General features: G+C 38.5%; 1 non-coding gene and 1 pseudogene across 1 annotated transcript; one reads left to right on the top strand and one right to left on the bottom strand.

The window, feature by feature from the left end:
• The first annotated feature begins 3632 nt into the window (after positions 1-3632).
• LOC114915088 (uncharacterized) lies at positions 3633-6690 on the top strand (annotated as a pseudogene).
• On the bottom strand, positions 4202-4307 carry LOC145957664 (small nucleolar RNA R71). The gene has a single exon (XR_014433707.1). It is a non-coding gene; the product is annotated as a small nucleolar RNA R71 (small nucleolar RNA).
• Positions 6691-7717: the final 1027 nt, after the last annotated feature.

The raw sequence follows: 7717 nt of genomic DNA, 5'->3' as shown, positions 1-7717 counted from the left end.
AAGGTTCAAAGTGAATACAAAAATGTGAAGGGAGGACTTAAGTATGCACGGAAATGAAGCACATAGGCACCTAAACCAAAGCTACACAAATTGGCGCCTAAAGTTTGAATTCAAATTTGAAATTTGAATTCAAACGTTGGTGCACATGTGTAAGTCCGAAAATTTAGGTACCATGGTGCATTTAGGTCTGATTTGAGAGTCATTTAGGGTTAATTTGAGTGTCACATGTTTAGCCACCAATGGTGCAAAACATGTGACTCAAATGTAACTTAAATGGCTTCCAAATTAAACCTAGTTTAACCTAATTAGCATACTTTAGTATTCCTTGTATTTTCCTATCCTAATGACCTAATTACATTGGTCAAACAATTACAATGGAAAGGAAAAATTACAAGAATGAAAATGAGCCCAATATTGGGTACCAAAAGCCCAAAGGCCCATGAAGCCCAAAACTAGGCCCAACTAGCCTAAAACCTAAAATGCTATTCTATGTGGTCCAAAATACAAGACCAAAATATATGATACATATACTAACATCATGTATACAAAACATATGAAATTAGCTATAACAAAATATGACCCATGAAAAGTTCAACTTGGGCCTTCCCAGGCCCATCAGGCCCATTGGGCCCTGACTGGCCCAAACCTTCATGTCTAGCCAACTCCTCTTGGCTCCTTCAATATGTCACCTCTTGCCTTCCTAGGCATGATTCCATCACAAAGAAAGACTAATCTACCACCAACGATATCAAATTAACTAGTAAAATAGACTTGTAGTCACTAATATGGCTTAGAAAGCATAGAAAAGAAACCAGTGTTACAAAACAAATTCAATTGAATGTGCTGCCAAATGCTCCACCCCGATCCTGTAGAACAGTAGAAAAATGTGTAGCTGAAATAGGAGCAACATCTGATTCAATAGCACCAATGCTACTAATTATGCAGTAGTGCAACACCAAAGCAACTAGTAATTACAATAGTACACCAAATTATTTGTTGACCTGAAGTTGCTACACTGATTTATACAAACCTTATTGAATTTGGTATCAAAACTACCTTATTCTTTGCACTTAATACTACATTCATTTGTTGAGCTGAGCATTTCACATTACTAGAATGTTCTAGCTACAATATAAGAATGTTCTAAAATTTGTTATATCTATAATGTTACTAGAATGTTCTAGCTACATTATAAAAATGTTCTAAAATTTGTTCTAACTATAATGTTACTATAAATGTTTTAGAATGTTACTAGAATGTTCTAGCTACAATATAAGAATGTTCTAAAATTTGTTATATCTATAATGTTACTAGAATGTTCTAGCTGCAATTATAAACCAAGCAACCAACTCACCAATATAAGAATGTTCTTAAACTAGTTATAGCTAGATTGTTCTAGCTACAATATAAACTAAGTAACCAACTCACCAATATAATAATGTTCTAAAACTGATTATACCATAAAAGAGTTATATTATAGAGAAAAAGAGTTATATACTATAAATATAAATACAATTCAATTAACTAGATAAACATTTATACTTCTATAATAAGCATACAAATGGGTCCAATCAACTTGGAAGCCAAAAATAACGTAAGGTTATCCCATCAAGAGGACACATAAAAATAACGACTTTTGTTGAAAAATAATTGCCTTAGAATAGCCTACTCTAGTGAGAAATGTATAAAAGAATTTATTATAATAAAATAATATATGCTATAAATAAATAAATAAATACATATCTGTTAACTTGATGCCTAAACAAGTACTACTAACTAGATAAACACTTATGGTTCTATAATAAACATAAAAATAGGAGGAACCAACTTTTAAGTTGAAAATAAAGTGAGGTTACCTTACCCCATTAGGAAGATAATAAAATAAAAATATACATTTAATTATTGAAAGGAAAGCCTAGAAGATCATTTCCCAATGCTACAAGGAACAACAATTGAACTAGATTAAGCTACAAGAAATCTGCAATTCAGGATTTACTGCAATAGTCAAAACCAGCTAGCAACTCCAAGTCAACTTTAGGACTATAAAAAAAATTAAATTGTGTAAGGATGGAAATTTTCATTCAACTTATAATGTAATTGATTAACTCGGATGGAACAAGGATTAAGTGGTTAATAGAGTAATCTTTGAGAACCAGGGATAAAAGAGTTACAATCCAAACAAGGAGCTAATCTGTTTTACTTACTGTTTTATTTCGTATTATTGTGCTTCAAACTAAAAATCTGAAAACAAACCCCCCTTGTGTGTTCAAGCCTTTAGCAGTAAAAGAAGGTCCTTGGGAGACGACCTAGGAGTCACTTCCTAGTACTACAGTTAATTGTATTTATTTGACCGGATACGGCTCCAATCAAATTTGGCGCCGTTGCCGGGGACCTTCGGTTGCTGTTATAGGCTGTGTGTTTGTGTGTTATTTGTTCTGTTGTGTGTTTTGTGTTTTAAAGCTCTGATATGTTATGTGTGTAGTGTATTAGTGTATCAGTGTTAGTGTATCAGTTTCTGTTTCAATTTTGTATGAATTTTGTGTATCAGTTGGTGGTTGCGTTTTTGTGTGTCATTACATGTTATGCGTTTTTGTGTTTGTGTTTTAGAGGTCTAATATGTTATGTGTGTCATTACATGAATTTTATGTTGTGAAAACCAATGGAACAGTAACTCGAATTTTGGTGCATTTGCTGTTATGTGTTTGTGAAAACTGATCTGTATTGCATTTCATAACTCATTGTCCAATTATATTGATTCCATTTGATGTGCTAAATCATTGTTGTGTTGTGTTGTGTTGAGTTTCAATTCGTCCATAAGTGTAGACATCAAAATCTGGTGCGTTTTTTTTTTGCTCAAATTCTGGTGCATGTGGCTAAAAATCTGGTGCATTTTGGCTCAATTTCTGGTGCGTTTTTCCCCTGTTTTGGTGCGTCTTTTGGTCTAGTTTGGTGCATGCTCTGTTTCGGTTTGGGCATGCTCTGTTTTCTATCCCTACTACTCCTCTGTTCGGGTTCTAAAATTGGGGGAAATTGGTGCGGAAGTGGTCCAATTTTGGTGCACAAAACTGGTGCAAAATGTGGCGCATGAATAGTGCTGAATAGTGCCAAATTTTCCAATTAATTGTGATTTTTGTTTTTGATAGCTAGACTTGCTATTTTTGTCTGATTTGTTTTGTGGTAACTTCTTTCAACCTATATTTTGTGTAAAAAATAGCTAGGGCACATAGTTTGGTCAAAATTTGGAGATACAAATTTTTAAAAAAACTTTTTCAGCAAAACTTCAAAGGGCCATAACTTTTGCTCTGGTTATCGGAATTAGGCAAACTTTTTTTTCATTTTGTGTAGAAAAAAAAGATCTATCCAATCCACACAGCTAAGCTGTGTGGCCCCAGCCAGATCTTCAAAAAAACGTCATTTACTATTTCTTTTTTATTTTTTAAGTTTTATTTCACTATTTTTCCAAACTTTTATAATTTTTTAAAAATAGTTAGGTTTTGAATTTTGTTCTCAACTTTTTTGTGTTAGTGTATTATGATTTTAGGATGATGTTGGTGCATTAGTTTTGATATTTTCTGAGCTTTCATGGAAATTCCTAGTTTACCCCTACTGTTCACATGTCCTGATGCATATGTTGCATGTAGTGCATGACTAGGAGCAACCCAAGTCTTTTGCATCCATTTGATCCTGAGATTGATAGGACATTCCATAGATTAATTAGAGAGCATATCATTCCATCTTTAGATAGTGATAGTGATAGTCATAGTGTTAGTCATAGTGTAAGTGTTGCATCTGAACTTCATTCAAGTCAACAACAAAACATGGGTGAACATAATGGACCTCGTGAGAGGACTCTTAGGGAGATGGCTGCACCTGATTTCACTTATGAGAGTTTGTGCATTCAATATCCTGAAGAAGATGTTCCTTTTGTGCTTAAAACTGGATTAATTCATTTGTTGCCCAAGTTTCATGGTCATGTAGGTGAGGATCCACACAAACATCTAAAGGAGTTTCATATTGTATGTTCTACCATGAAGCCTCCTGATGTTCAAGAGGATCACATCTACCTGAAGGCATTTCCACATTCATTGGAGGGAGTTGCTAAAGACTGGCTGTATTATTTGGCTCCCAGGTCCATCACTAGCTAGGATGTTCTTAAAAGAATGTTTCTGGAGAAATTTTTCCCTGCCTCACGGACCACTGCAATCAGAAAGGATATATCAGGGATCAGGCAACTTGGTGGAGAGAGCTTATATGAGTACTGGGAGAGATTCAAGAAATTATGTGCGAGCTGTCCCCATCACCAGATTACTGAGCAGCTCATATTGCAATATTTTTATGAGGGCCTGAATAGCATGGAGAGGAGTATGATTGATGCTGCCAGTGGAGGAGCTCTTGGTGACATGACTCCGGCTGAGGCTAGGCACTTAATTGAAAAAATGGCCTCCAACTCCCAGCAGTTCAGCGCCAAGAATGATGCTATTGTGCTCAGGGGAATTAATGATGTACCTGCTGATTCTTCTTCATCTGCAGATAGGAAGCTTGAGGGGAAGCTTGATACCTTGGTCAGTTTAGTCACTCAACTTGCCATGAACCAGAAATCTTCATCTGCATCTGTTGCAAGGGTTTGTGGCATTTGCACTTCAAATGACCATCATACAAATTCGTTTCCATCATTGCAGCAGCCTTCTGATGTTCATGCTCCTCAAGCCTATGCTGCAAATATCTACAATAACATACTGGCACAGCAACAACAAAATTATGATCTGTCCTCCAACAGATACAATCCTGGTTGGAGAAATCATCCCAACTTGAGGTGGGGAAACTCTCAGCAGCAGCAAAGTCCACCACCTTTCCAGAACCATCCCTCCAATTCTTCATACCAGCCCCCTCAACAGAGACCACCTCCTCCTCCTGCACCTGCAGCCCAACCAGCTCAACCTTCTACTTCTTCTGAGCCTTCATTGGAGGAGCTGGTGAGGCAGATGACCATCCAAAACATGCAGTTCCAGCAAGAAACCAGAGCTTCCATACAGAGTTTGACAAATCAGATGGGGCAGATGGCTACTCATCTGAATCAGGCACAGTCTCAAAATTCAGACAAGTTTCCCTCACAGACTGTTCAGAATCTGAAAAATGTGAGTGCCATCACATTGAGGTCAGGCAAACAGATTGACATACCCACTACAGTACCTCCACCTCCATCTGCACCTACGCCAGTGCCAGTTCCATTATCTGCACCTGAGCAAATTCATGAACCAGTTGGTGCCCAAAATTTTCATGCAGGTGGACCTTCTTCTAGCACCAATTCTTCTGATTTGCAGCAGCCTCCTATCCCTCTTCCATTTCCTCCTAAATTGATTCCAAGCAAAAAGATGGAAGAGGTCGATAAGGAGATACTGGAGACCTTCAGGAAGGTGGAGGTGAACATACCTCTGCTCGATGCCATCAAGCAAATTCCCAGATATGCAAAATTCTTGAAGGAGTTGTGCACTCATAAGAGGAAGCTGAAGGGCAATGAGCGAATCAGCACGGGCAGAAATGTGTCTACTTTGATAGGTAAATCTGTTCCTCACATTCCTGAAAAATGTAAGGACCCAGGTACTTTCTGCATACCTTGTATTATTGGGAATAACAAATTTGAAAATGCCATGCTTGATTTGGGTGCTTCTATAAATGTAATGCCTCTGTCCATTTTTAAATCTCTGTCTCTTGGTCCTATGCAGCCTACGGGTGTGGTGATACAGTTGGCAAATAGGAGTGTTGCCCACCCTACAGGTTTCATTGAGGATGTCTTAGTTCGGGTTGGTGAACTAATTTTTCCTGCTGATTTTTATGTGCTTGATATGGAGGAGGGATTCTCTCATGGTTCCGCCCCAATCATTTTAGGTAGACCATTTTTGAAAATAGCCCGAACTAAGATTGATGTGTATGCTGGTACATTGTCCATGGAGTTTGGTGATTGTGTTGTCCATTTTAATATTCTTGATGCCATGAAACATCCATCTGAGGACCATTCTATTTTTCGTGCTGAGATACTTGATGATGTTGTTGATCATTATGTTTCTAATTTTTATTCTTTGCATGATAAGAAACATTGTTTTCTATTTGATCTATATACTTCTCTTGCATGCACTGAATCTGAATCTGATTATGTTTCTGAGTTTGATTTTGAATCTGATTTTGTATCTGATGTTTTCGGTGTTGTACCCCTGGATATTATTTCTTTAGAGTCAGAATGCACTAACCATGTTGCAGGAAGTACAAAAGAATCTGACTTGCAGGTTGAGGTACAGGCTGCGGAACCACTTCTCCCTTCCTTGGTTCCTTCTGATGTTCAGCCAGCAGCCACACCAGAGTTGAAGCCTCTTCCAGAGAACCTCAAGTATGCTTACTTGGAGGATCATCAGAAGCTGCCAGTGATCATTTCCACCTCCCTTGATGTTGTTCAAGAGGAGAAATTGTTGCACGTTCTGAAAAAGCATAAGAAAGCCATTGGTTGGACCCTGGCGGACATTCCTGGTATCAGCCCTTCCACTTGCATGCATAGGATACTCTTAGAGGATGGAGCTAAACCAGTCAGACAGCCCCAGAGACGACTCAACCCTATCATTTTGGATGTAGTGAAGAAAGAGGTGACCAAGCTTCTACAAGATGGGATCATCTATCCCATTTCAGACAGTCAGTGGGTGAGTCCGGTCCAGGTGGTCCCCAAGAAGACAGGCCTCACTGTTGTGAAAAATGAGAGGGATGAGCTCATCCCCACCAGAGTCCAAAACAGTTGGAGGGTTTGTATTGACTATCGGAGGCTGAATCAAGCAACTAGGAAAGATCATTTTCCTCTGCCCTTCATTGATCAGATGCTTGAGCGTCTGGCAGGTAAATCTCATTATTGCTTTCTTGATGGGTTCTCTGGCTATTTTCAGATTCATATTGCTCCTGAGGATCAGGAGAAGACCACATTCACCTGCCCTTTTGGTACTTTTGCCTATAGGAGGATGCCTTTTAGCCTATGCAATGCCCCTGGCACATTCCAGCGGTGCATGCTTAGTATCTTTTCTGATTTTCTTGAAAATTGCTTAGAGGTGTTTATGGATGATTTTACTGTATATGGATCCTCTTTTGATGCATGTTTGGATAGTTTGGATAGAGTTCTGAATAGATGCATTGAGACTAACCTTGTTCTTAATTTTGAGAAATGTCATTTCATGGTTGAACAGGGTATAGTTTTAGGGCATATTATTTCTAGTAAGGGCATAGAAGTAGATCCTGCAAAAGTCTCTATTATTTCACAGTTGCCTTACCCCTCTTGCGTGCGAGAGGTTCAATCTTTTCTTGGCCATGCAGGTTTCTATAAGCGCTTTGTCAAAGAATTCAGCAAGAAGGCCCTTCCGCTATCCAATCTGCTACAAAAAGATGTTGATTTTGTTTTTGATGACAGGTGTAAACAGGCTTTTGACTGCCTCAAGGAAGCACTCACCACCACTCCAATCATTCAGGCACCTGATTGGACAGTCCCATTCGAGCTGATGTGTGATGCATCCAATTATGCATTGGGAGCTGTCCTGGCCCAGAGAGTTGACAAGTTGCCCAGAGTGATATATTATGCTTCCCGAACTTTGGACGCTGCCCAAGCAAACTACACTACCACAGAGAAAGAGCTTCTAGTGAAGAGCTTCTCGTGTTATTGTTTATACTGACCATGCAGCTCTGAAGTACC

This window comes from Cajanus cajan, chromosome 4 (genome assembly GCF_000230855.2).
Source record: "Cajanus cajan strain Asha chromosome 4, NIPB_CcT2T_4, whole genome shotgun sequence".
Lineage (NCBI taxonomy): Eukaryota > Viridiplantae > Streptophyta > Magnoliopsida > Fabales > Fabaceae > Cajanus > Cajanus cajan.
Note: the sequence above shows the minus strand (reverse complement) of the source record. Positions and strands in the feature narration are given on the sequence as shown.